Source organism: Mastigoproctus giganteus, chromosome 13 (genome assembly GCF_048544385.1).
Source record: "Mastigoproctus giganteus isolate SK-2022 chromosome 13, ASM4854438v1, whole genome shotgun sequence".
NCBI lineage: Eukaryota > Metazoa > Arthropoda > Arachnida > Uropygi > Thelyphonidae > Mastigoproctus > Mastigoproctus giganteus.
The window spans coordinates 86,333,189-86,346,420 of record NC_143587.1 but is presented as its reverse complement, the minus strand read 5'-3'; the positions used below and the strand labels follow the sequence as shown (position 1 = coordinate 86,346,420).

The 13,232-nt window shown below is 37.7% G+C and overlaps 1 protein-coding gene and 1 pseudogene across 5 annotated transcripts in view; both read right to left on the bottom strand.

Moving 5' to 3' along the window:
* Upf2 (UPF2 regulator of nonsense mediated mRNA decay) overlaps positions 1-13,232 on the bottom strand; it is a 695,457-nt gene that overhangs the window by 677,121 nt on the left and 5,104 nt on the right. The window lies entirely within an intron of this gene.
* LOC150076240 (E3 SUMO-protein ligase KIAA1586-like) overlaps positions 8,757-13,232 on the bottom strand; it is a 33,182-nt pseudogene continuing 28,706 nt past the window's right edge.

Here is a 13,232-nt window from a genome sequence, read left to right as displayed (position 1 = left end):
AGTAGACCACACTGAGAAAAATTCTACCTCACAAACCTTGCACAATCTCTCCATGGCCAAATTGATTGACAAGGCTCTCATCATATACTTCCTCCTATCGTGTCTGGGCAGAATTGCAGACACTTTCAAATTTAACCCTAACTCGTAACTTTATTTCAACATTAACCTGTACTTGTTAAGTAAGTCCACAGATCTTCTACTCTTAATATCATTAGTGCCAACATGTACAACAATATCACCTTTTATGTCTTTAAAAGATGTCTGCTCTACAATATTATGAACTTTTGCCCCTGGAAGACATACCCTGGTCCAATTACACCTATCCTTTTTGCACAATATATATTTCCTGTTTCCTTGATAATATTCACAAACAACTAGTTCCTGTGGGATAAATGCATTCTGCCTTGGGGGTTGCTGGTGTGTTGCCTAATAATCAAGTGCAAGTTGTGTTGTTGATGTAGGCAGATGAGAGCACGATGTGCCCCAATTTAAATCCTTCAAGGGAATCTCCCTTGTTCTTCAAGCTCTCATAAAGGTACATAACAACACTGAGGTGGTGTCTAACATCTTCACATTCTTTACATCGAACACACACAAAGACAAGACGTCCTCCTTAGCAATATAATGTCCTGTTTCTGATAGCTCTACAAACATCAAACAAGCAGTACATTTCAAAAGACTGTGATTTATGTGAATTGGAGATGTGCAAATGTATCTCCAATTCACAAAGTGGAATCAAAGGGTGACATGAGTAATTACAGACCTGTTAGTTTGACTTCTGTTCCAGGGAAAATAATGGAGTCACTGGTTAAAGAAGCATTGCAGGCTCGTCTAGACAAGACAGCAGTAATAATTCAGACACAGCATAAGTTTATCAAGGGGAAGTCTTGTCTGACCAATCTGACTGGATACTATGATGTGGTCACAGAGGAACTGGATGCAAAAAATTTTGATATCATATACTTGGATTTCAGGAAAGCTTTTGATACTGTTGCACATGGAAGACTACTGTACAAATTGGAGCAGTATGGCATTAAGGGCAAGTTGCTACAATGAATAAAAGGATGGTTGAGTGGGAGAAGACAGTGTTAATCAATGGGTACTGCTCTACGTGGACTAATGTTATTAGTGGTGTCTCTCAGGGTTCGGTGTTGGGCCCATTGTTGTTTTGTATATTTATCAATGATATTGATGAAGGTATATCAAGCTTAATGTTGAAGTTTGCAGATGATACAAAGGTTGGCAGGGTTGTTAATAAGAGTAATGACAGTATGCTCCTGCAACAGGATCTGGAAAAGTTGGATAGATGGGCTAAGAAGTGGCAACTGAAGTTTAACATTGACAAATGCAAGGTACTCCATATGGAGTACCTTGCATTTGTCAATGTTACACTTCAGTACCTCCATATGCAAGGTACTCCATATGGGTAGCAGAGAGGATAGTGGAAAATGAAAGAGACCTGGGGGTAATTGTGCAGTCAGATATGAAGTTTTCTGAGCAGTGCAGACAGGCGGCCAGAGTCATGGGGTCTTGTCCCCATGACCTACTCTTTAGTTATCATATATCATATTTAGTTTAGTACTCAAGGTGCAAAAGTAGCCTGAGCAGAGATAAGGAGGTGATTATCCCCTTGTATAATGGTCAGGCCACACCTTGAGTACTGTGTCCCCATCTGGAAGCCTCATTTTAGGAAGGATGTAGAGTTGCTAGAACGAGTACAGAGAAAGGCAACAAGACTGGTAAAGGGAACAAAGGGGTGCTCTTATGAAGAAAGGCTTAAGTTCTGCAAATTGCAGCTCCTGGAGACTAGGCACTTCCTGGAGACGAGGCGATCTGATTGAAGTGTATAAGGCCTTGAATGGATTGAGCAGGCTCCTCAATGCTGATGGGATTCTTCCTCTTGCTCAGATTACAAACCTGAGGGGGGGGGGGCATAGATTCAAAAACTGAGGAAAGACAGTAGATGTGCGGCAGTTTGCCTTTAGCCAGTGAGTAGTTCATTGGTGGAACAAACTCCCACCTGTTGTTGTTGTGGAAATTGATACCTTAAAAAAATTCAAGGCAGAACTAGACAAACATTTGGAATGAATGGATCAGTGAAATGGGAAGGTTTTTTTTTGGCTGATGCTGTATAAGCTTGCTTCCTTGCATCATGTGCCTCTACTAATGCTAACACAAAATTTTCTGAAAAGGTAATGATATTTGCTATGTGATATTTTTTGCAACTAGATGATGTCGGTGCACAATGCAGTGTATTCCAAGAACTTCAGGACATACTTCCTTTAGGTGTGCTATAAAACCTCTATGTCTTCCAACCGCGGACATAGCACTATCAGTGGTACGGGATACCAAATTTTCCAATGGTACTTGTTTTTCATCAAACCATGTTTTTACAGCAGCAAAAATGGATGCTCCAGTACAGTCAGTTTCTATGGAGTTTACAAATAACATCTCTTCTTCAAACTTACAATCACTGTCAAAAAAATAAAAAATAATAAATAAATAAAAAAACGAACGTATGCCATTAGAAGGGCCTTGTCAGTAATCAATCTGATTAAAAAATTCTCATTTTTAGTTTGTCAATTAGCTGCTTTTCAATGTTAACTGACATCTGATTGATTTGTCTTCGAATTGAATCGCTGCTAAATGGCAACTTTGCTTTTAAAATATTGTAAGGATTTTGATGCATCACTGTTGAAATTAGTCTTTAATGCTCAGTATGTCAGTCTCAGTATGTATGAGCTGATGAACACTACCAGTTTTTGCAATGATTTCTGCAATTTTATAAGATGCAATCATTCCATCATCATTTGTTTGTGTGTTCTTCTTAAGGAAGTAACAGTGTTACGTTGCTCAAAATTCTGTTTAAATTTTTAAAATATTCGATACGTTTACCAACTTTATCAGGATGTTTCCTTTTTAAGTGATCTAAAAGTCTTGATGGTTTCATAGCCTCATTTGAAAAAGAACTACTACACATGGGCTGTCTTGAGTTGAATGGGCTTTTAATAAAACCATAAGCTGGATATTCATCCAGATACTGTCGAAACTTTTTCTTTTCAGCACTTGACATGATTGACAATGGGTTGAATAACTACAAAGAATTAAATAATAAAATATAAACTATTTTTATTTAACTCTCATAGCCCATTCTCATAAAAGCACTGTGGATCAAAAATAAACAACTTCCACAAGGGAAACAATAAATCAAAACTAATTGTCACTTAGAAAGTTAAGAAACAATAGACTGAAACATTTCCTATTCATGCCTCATATATTAACCAAAGAAACAAAAGAATAAATAAAGCCATGCCCACCATGCCGTCACCAAGATCACAGCTGTTGGAAAGGTGAAAACACCAAGGATTGTGGAGATATTGCCCCTGAAAGCACTTAGGCATTTAATGCCTATAAAAAGCAAAGGTGGTTGAATTAAATCACACCCACTGTCTTCCTTTTATCAAAATTTCTCACTCACTCCTAATATAATATACCTATATGTTACAAATCAGTCATCTTAAGGGAAAAGACACCCACTAAGAGAAATTAAATATTAAGGAACAAGATGTCGTTGGGTAGGGTTGAACTTTGGAGGTCCATAAACCATTGCAATACCCATGATTTTTTTGCCCTTCAAAAACCAATTTTTGCCCCCTTGAGAACTCCTAAATTAGACCAACTAAAGAACAACATATAATAAGAAATACAGTATATTTTTGTACACACACATGATGGGCCTTTCACTTTCTCTTCTCAGAGCCTTGTATTACTCAATCAGGCCTCCTTTAAGATGTCTAGTTAACAAACTCTGCAGCCCACATTCAAATTCTTTCTTCATGTGGATGTCCCTTTGCCAATCTCACTGGGTACACTGCCATTCTCTGCTCCCAATCAAGAAACTTGTCTTTTTTTTTTTAGGCGTAGTCTCCATACTTGAACTGAGTATTCCTGCGTGATCTTACAATTAACTCCAGGGGCTCACATCTGGTGAGTATGGGCTTAGCACACCCAGGGTCCTGAGCTGGAGAAATTTTCTTTTGGCTGGTTCAGCAAAAGCCTCAGGCTTCCTTGCACCATATGGCTGATGATAATAATAATTGCCTTATACAGGGGGATTACATGCCCCTATCATTATAAACAAATGTTTGATAAATCATCGATAGGATACTATGGGCCTTCCTTGCCACCACTTGTCTACACTGCATGGAAAACTTCATGAACTGCCAAATTCCTTTCTTCCTCTACCGATTTTAATTCAACTCCACAAAGTATACAAGTCATTTTGGATTTGCTGTTCCTCAAGTATATATGATTGTGCACTTTGCTGCATTCAAACTAGCTGCCACTTTTCTGACCATCCCTGAAGTCTGTCTTCCTGATTATGCACTGAATTTCTTTTTGGTGCTGATTATTAATTATTCTACCGCCAATCATGACATCACTTGCAAATTTTGATATTGTTTCCTGTAATCCCTTTGACAATATTATTCAAAAACAACAATGGTCGCAATACCAATATTTGGGGAACTCCACTTATGTTGGCCCAATCTGAGGGGTGACCATTAATCACAATCCTCTGCCTCTGACCTTGCAGCCAACCTGCAATTCATCCAAATATTTTTCCTGTGATTACAACTCGTTCCAGTTTATACAGTTAATGTCTCATGTGGGCACGAGTCAAAAGCTTTTCTGAAATCCAAGATAATGTCAAAATTATTTCCATTAAATTCCAAATAAAACTATTCCATTTCTATCTAAACAATCCTGATCTGCACTCCTGATTATTGATTTCATGATTTTTCCTTCCATTGAAGTTACATTAACTGATTAAAAGTTACCCACTTCACTCTTAGAACCATTTGTACAATGTAAACCTGGAAGTCAGTTTCAAAACATATTTCTTTATTAATAGTATATTTATTTATTTATTCAGTTTATTTAACCAAATGGTTTTTCTTCTGAACAGGGTGTTGCAAGTAAGGATTACATTTTATTGTGGATGGAATATCACTATACAATGATTGGTATAGAACACATAAAATTTGCACTTACAGTAACTATATTTGCCAATTTCTATACAGTGGATGCCACTTACTGTGATAGACTCAACTAAAGTGATAATAATCGAATGATAACAATAACTGATGGAACAAGAATGTAGCTGTTCAGCGTTGTTTATTGATGCAGAGTGAAATACGTACATAAAAAGGTGGAAATGGACAGAAACAAAACATGAAATTCGAGCAATATAAAAATACCTTAATTTGATTGTCCATATTTTTTCGAGAAAGTCATGATGTTTCTGTAAATCCATACAAACCAATAAAAACAAATTGTAATCAAGAAAAGGGTTAAAGCTCTACTGTAAAACAATCAGGCTTAATAGGCATATAGATACAATACTTTTTTTCATGGAGTAATAATACCAACAACCAATACGAACTGTATGAAGCAAAATCAGTAACTACCCGCACAACATGCTAGGGTTCAAGAATAAACTGGGACGTTATATAATCACTTCCGTTGCACACGTGGAAATTGTATGTGCAGTGGAAATGATTAACTGCATTAAACCATAAAATATAGTGCTGACTACAATAAAAGACTTGTTTTCTATGTATTCGCTTGATCAGGTATTCATAAAAGTGATAAAAAAATGATAACATTATCTGTGATTACATTAGGTAGTATGCACGATAAGAATTACCACCTTTAATTTAACTTTTATTTTAATGCAAGATCAGTAGAAGTCAACAATATAAGGGTCGACCTCTTAATCTGTTAGCAATCTTACTGTCAGTTTGTTTGTTCATCAGATATTCCAAATGTTCTTTAAAACTAGTACATGTTTTGACTTTTGAGTGCAAAACATATTTAGTATACGTTTTCCTGAATTTCTTTCTTATACTTCTTGTCTTCTGCACAGAGGTCAACTCTGATATCACTCATTGTTGCTAATGAACTTGCTGAGAAATTCCTTTTATAGCAACAAGGTTTGAAGCAGTGGTTTTCAACCTTCTTTTAATAATGGCACCCCTAAGTAATTTATTTTATATTTTTGGCACCCCTACTCAATTTTCTACCTGTTAGATCAGATTCTCTCTCTCTCTCTCTCTCTCTCTCTGTATGTATATATATATATATATATATATATATATATCTAATATTAAAAACTATATATGTTATATGATAGTTATTACAATAATATAGCTATAAACAAAATTACAATTCATAATATAAATTATATATATATATATATACAGGGTGTTTCAGTTAAACGTTTCAGAACTTCTAAGAGGGGTAGGGTACATCCTGACAACTCGAAATCATATAGCAATGTGGGGTCGGAAATGCTTTCCTGAAGCGGTGTTGTACACAGAAGCACCATAAAGAAAAGAGACCGTAAGTGAGAAATCGTTTTAATAATACATGAAAAGAAGCAAAAGGTACATGGATTAAAGTAAGTGTGCGAAGTTTCTTCCACGGGCTACAATGCACGCCTCACATCTCCGACGCATGGACATCCGAACATTCTGGAATACTCCAGGCGAATTTCGAATTTCTTGAACAAGAACGCCAAGTTAGTAGGATGGATGATTTACACGAACACAGAGTTAGCCGATATGCATTTGGCGTACGGGGCTACAAATTGTAGTGGGCCAGCCGCACAGCGTTTGTACGCGGAACGATATCCAACGAGGCGTATTCCCAGTCATAATTTCTTTGCAAGACTGCACCAGAAGTTAGCTGAGAGAGGTTCATTTGAAAGAGCTGACAGGGACAGGGTAAGAACAGCATGGACTCCAGCCGTCAAACAGAATGTGCTGCAGCATGTACAGGGGAATCCAAGAACGAGTACACGAATTCTAGCAAACGCAGTCGGGGTTTCTCATTGCAGCGTCTGGAGGATTCTCCGAGAACAAGACATGCATCCGTTTCACGTGCAGCGTGTCCAGACACAGCAACCGGAGGATTATGCACCTCGTATTGCTTTCGCACAGTGGTACCTTGGAAAATGTGCTACAAATCCCCTTTTTCCTGCTGAAGTGTTGTTTTCCGATGAGGCATCCTTCACAAGGGAAGGAATTTTCAACGCGCATAACGACCATATCTGGGCGGTCGAGAACCCGCATGCAATACGACGTCGTGCAGCACAGATTCGATTTTCGGTCAATGTATGGGCCGGTATTATGGGAGATCACCTCATCGGACCTTACCTGTTACCGTGTCGTCTAACCGGACCTATCTACTTGATCTTTCTGCAGCAAGTATTGCCACAACTTTTGAGAGATGAACAGATTTCTGCATCGACGCAACAGACAACGTGGTTCCAACACGATGGAGCCCCTGCCCATTATAGCGGAGATGTTCGTAACTACCTGGATGTCACATTTGGTCAACAGTGGATCGGACGTGGTGGTCCCGTGCGTTGGCCTGCTCGGTCACCCGACCTATCATGTCTTGATTTTTATTTCTGGGGTCATATGAAATCGCTAGTTTATGACACCCCTGTTGACAATGCTGAGGAGCTGGTTGCAAGAATCGCAGTAGCTGCCGAAGAAATTCGCCTGGAGTATTCCAGAATGTTCGGATGTCCGTGCGTCGGAGATGTGAGGCGTGCATTGTAGTCCGTGGAAGAAACTTCGAACACTTACTTTAATCCATGTACCTTTTGCTTCTTTTCATGTATTATTAAAACGATTTCTCACTTACGGTCTCTTTTCTTTATGGTGCTTCTGTGTACAACACCGCTTCAGGAAAGCATTTCCGACCACACATTGCTATATGATTTCGAGTTGTCAGGATGTACCCTGCCCCTCTTAGAAGTTCTGAAACGTTTAACTGAAACACCCTGTATATATAATAATTTTATTCTTTATATAGAGGTATTAAATAAACATCAATTATAGATCCTCAAAAAATTAAAAAGATACTGTACACCTTTTTATAATGAAATAAATATATACATTTAAAAAAAAGTTTAAGTAACTTGAACCCAAATTACGTGGCACCCCTGGAATGTTGTAGCAGCACCCTAAGGTGCTGCAGCACCCAGGTTGAAAACCACTGGTTTGAAGGAATGAGACAAAGTGGTAAGGGAGAGTATTATATGAACAGCACATTTATTTTCAGCACCATAATGATATTTGGCATTGACGGAGCACCCGTCAATGTAAGTGGAAGGCCATATATCTGGTTCAACCAACTCAAGATTCAATATTTTGGGGAGTACATGGAACATACATATATTTACATATGCACAATGTATATTTACATGTTATTTATGACATTTAAGAGAATTGCTCTAACTGTTTTCAGTGGTATTACTTCTTGGGTAAATTGAATCACTTTTCAAGAAACTGACATGTTGTTGTTGTTGTTGCAGTATAGTTTTTAGGAGCATCAGCAGCCATATTGCTCCGTATATACTGTCTGTAAATTGTGTTCTATGGTCAGTTTTCTGTTTGCTGGATGAAAAACCAGAGTTTCTGGTTTTTCGTCCAGCAAACAGAAAATTCAGTTAAAAAAAAACATGCTACCCTTGCCTAAGACCGACTTACTCAGCAACGTGAACTGACATATGGCCCACTCTGTATGTAAAACACATATATGCAGTGCAATTATATGCAATTTTAACAACCGACTCAAAAAAAAAAAAAAAGACAGAGTATGTGTGAGTACATTTATTGTAAGTTTTACTGATTTACAACAATTATGAATACACAAATTTGAAACAATAATAAAATATTCAATTTTTACTGTAATTTCCATATAGCCAATTGATTCTCACAAAATGTTTTCACTGACTTTTGCCAAGCTCTTATATCCACAGCCAATCTATGGTTGCAATCCAACCATGATTTGACAAATGGAGTTGCATTCCAATCTGCTAACTCTTTTCCCAATAAATTTATCATCATTAAATTAGATGTTATCTACTGTTAAACTATTTCTCACAGTCATACAAATTATGTTCATTAAATTGAAACTTCTTTCAGCTTCAGCAGTACTGATTACAATAGTTCTATCTTTTTAGTTTTTTGAATACTTGCAGGGATTGAAACATTTTTTGTTTCTACATAATTACCTATAAAAATTCCAAAAATCGTTCAAATCAATTTCATATTTTAAAATTTCAATTAAATGGCACAATTTTTTTCCACCAACTATCTATGGTGAAGTTAGTTCTTCATAAGACCAAGTAAATGCTTCTAATAAATCGAAATAATTTAAAATGTTTTCATCATTATTTCCATCTGATAAAAGATGCAAATTCAAGTGTTGAATTATATTTTCTAGTAATTCTTTTAAGGTATTCCTAGGAAAAGCATTAAATTTATTATTTTTATTAAATAGAACATCTTTAAACTTATCTGATTTAATCAAATCTTCAACTTGAGATTAATGTTCTCCAGTACCAACCTTTAAATTTTCCAAAACTCTTATTGTGCATTTTATTAAATTTTGCACTTTCTGAATATTAGTTGAGCTTGAAAGTAATGAAAATTCTTCAAGAATGTCCATCATTAAAGCAAGGTCTTCCTTGCAAAAAATTAATGTTAGCTAATCTCTTTGCCACACCAGAATAAGAACTTGAAAAATGCATATATAATGCAGGGTACGCACACCATACAGCAGTAGCAGCTCGTAAACTACAAGCCACCCATTGTGGTCCCAGTACTCGACCAGTTTTAATAATTTCAAGTTCTTTAGCGACAGTTTCTAGCTCGGTTTGATTTTTATTTTAGATTGGTGATAAACAGAATAAATTTTATCTAAAGATATTTTAAAATGAATTTGAAGGGACATAAATTCAAATTGAGGAAAGACGTGGAGAATAGATGTGCAGAAATTTGCCTTTAGCCAGCGGGTGGTTGATAATTGGAACAAACTTCCCTCTGTCGCCGACAACTTAAATAAGTTCAAGGCATAACTGGAAAAGCATTTGGAGTGAATGGATAGGTGAAATTAGGTCTTTTTTTTTTTTTTTTTTGGCTGATGCTATATAAGCTTGCTTTCTTGCATCATACGCCTCTACTAATGCTAATTATTAACTTCGTTTTATTTCAGATACTGCATCGTTCAGTGATAATTGCAATTGATGATTTAAACAGTGCCAAATGATGAAATGATGATTTTAGGAAACTTTTCTGACTTAGTAGCTACTCCAGACTTTCTTCCCAACGTTGTATTAGCACCATCAGAACAATATGCTATTAAATTCACTTTCAAATATTTTTTTTTTTTTTTTTTATGTGAACCCCAAACACGAGAGGTATTAGAACCTATAGTACTTAGTACCGTGCTTGGGTTGGAGATTGAGAAAATGAAAGAAGATATTTGTTGACATTGGACTTGAACTTCTGTAGATTGTAATTTTCAGGAAATACGTATGAAGGTTGTTCCAGAAAATGGCAGATGAATGAATAAATGAGGAAGACGAAAAGTTGGTTCTGTGGGTTTGAAGTTGGACAGTAAATGGATGTTGGCTGGTGGCGGCACATGTTCGGACTGATTTGAAAGAGAGAGAGCGGGAATTATAGAAGCCAATTCAGAAGAACAGTGCCCATGGAAGTATCTGTAGAAGAGACATGCAGCAGAAACAGTGCGTCTATGAGAAAGTGAGTGGAGAGACTCTGTTAGAGATGAATCATTAATTAACCTAACTGCCCTCTTTTGAATGGAATCAAGAAGCTTGAGAGAAGTTTTGGGGGCACCACCCAGATGTGGGAACAATATTCCATGGCAGGGAGGATTTGCGATTTATACAGAGTGAGCAGCTGTTTGGAAGAAAAGTAATGCCGAGAGCAAAAGAGAAAACCAAGTTTTTTAGATGCAGAGGAAGCAATATTTGTAATGTGCTTGTGCCAAGAGAGATTAAAAGTCAGGGTAATCGCCAAAAGAGATATATCATTTTGCCTAGAAATCGGAGTGTCACTAAAGATAAGCATAGGAGCAGAAGAATCCTTTTTGCGAGATATAAGACAAGACTGAGTTTTAGAAGGGTTGAAATCAACTAAGTTGCCTTTGCCCCACTGGAGAATTACCTGAAGATCGGCATTTAAGGAATTGGTAGCAGATTTTCGAGAAGTTGAAGCTGATTGAGCAGGACAGTATTGAATGCAGTGTGCTATCATCGGCAAAACTATGGATAGGATTTCCAGTCAATGGAAGAAGGTCATTGATATACAAGAGGAAAAGAGTGGGGGAAAGAACTGAACCTTGGGGGACACCGGCATTAGTGGAGAAGTTAGAAGACAGAGAGCCATCTACCATCACCCTCAGCGAGCGATCAGAGAGAAAACTGGATAACCAATTACTAAAAACAGTTGACAAACCATAAGATGGAAGCTTGTTTAGAAGACCTTTATGCCAAACACGATCAAAAGCCTTTGAGATGTCAAGAGCAACTATTTGTGTTTCACCGAACTTTTCCATTGAATTAGTCCATAAATGGGTAACATAAGCCAGAATATCACCAGTGGATCGACACTGACGGAATCCATACTGGCGATCGTTGATCAGACGGAAGGTTTCTAGGTAGTTTAAAAGTTGCCGGTTAATTGATTTCTCCATTACTTTAGAAAGAGTAGAAGTAATTGCAATGGGACGATAATTGGATGGGAGGGATTTGTCACCCTTTTTAGGAACTGGCTGGATATGAGCAAATTTCCAAGCAGAAGGAAAAACACCTTTGGAATAAGAAAGTGAAAAAAGGCGGCAAAGAATAGGAGTAAGTTCAGGAGCACAGGTTTTGAGAACAAGTGGAGAAATACCATCGGGACCTGGAGCTTTCTTAGCATCAAGATTCATCAAAATCCTTCTAATATCCTTTTGACGGAAGACCACAGGAGGCATTGAATGGAGCGTGTTGGGAATGGTGGGAGGTGTTTTACCAAGATCATTAATACATGAGGTGGAAGAAAAATGGGATGCTAGCAGGTCAGCTTTATCCTTGGCTGAAGTGACAACAGAACCATCTGGTTTGGACAGAGGTGGGAGCAGAGATGGGCAAAAGTTGCGGCCAATAGCTTTGGCAAGAGACCAGAATGCTCGGCTACCATTAGGGCAAGAAGCAAGTTTTCTACTCTTAGCCTGTTCAAACTCTAGTTTGGACTGATTAATAATTGCTTTACAATTGTTGCGAGCTTTGGTGTAGCTTCGGCCAATAGCTTTGGCAATAGTTTGTTTATTAAAGCCACAATAATTTAAAGTAGCTAATAATGTATTAAAAATACACTCTCTTGTAGTAGACACTAATTCTTTTAACGTGACAAATAACAACATTACTGGTGCAGGAGCAGATTGAATTGAGCACTGGATATAAACCACTGGGATGCTTTTTTTCGAAAGAAGCATCCCAGGCAAACTTAAAAGCAGATGTTTGTTGGAAATAATATTCCTGTAAAATTGCTAGTGAAGATAATCGCTACACAGGTTGCCACACAGGGAAGGGGGGGAGAAAAGGAAGACCAAAGGGTGATGAAATAAGTGCCCTGGCTGGATTTTCCATGTCACCACATACAAGCTTATCAACCAAATGCTGCTAGCCACTGTGGATCCAGTGAAGTGCTTGCCACTCTACAGTTTATAGCCATTATTGGTTTAACAACCAGCTCGGATGCTTTTTTTCAAAAGTAGAAGCGGCCCAGGCAAACTTAATTCCTACACAGGTTGCCACTCGGGGCAGGGAAAAGGGAGCACAACGGGTACCGAAATAAGCGTGCCTTGGCTGGATTTTCCATGTTACCATATACAACTTGATATGTGTCTTGACTTTCTCCGGTCCAACTTTCCTGACAGTGAGGTAATTTTCCTTGGTGATTTTAATGTTCACAACTCCATCTGGCTTCTGTTTTCTAGTCACACCGACCCAGCAGGTCGAGATGCTGAGGCTTTTGCAATTACTAATGGCCTAGCACAGATTGTTCATTTACCTACAAGAATACCGGACAATCCTAATCATACAGCCAATACGCTTGATCTTTTTCTCACAAACAACCCTTCTAAGTACACGGTCGAAGTGAGAGGTCCTTTAGACACTTCAGATCACAACTTGATGATTGTCTCTTCTCCAATGGAACCTTTATCTAATGGCTATTCCCAACCTCGTGTTGCTTGGCATTACAAGAATGCAAAATGGGATGACCTGCGAGATTTCTTTTCTTCTTTTCCTTGGTCGGATTATTGTTTCAAAACTTCTGATATCAACGTTTGCTCAGATCGTGTCA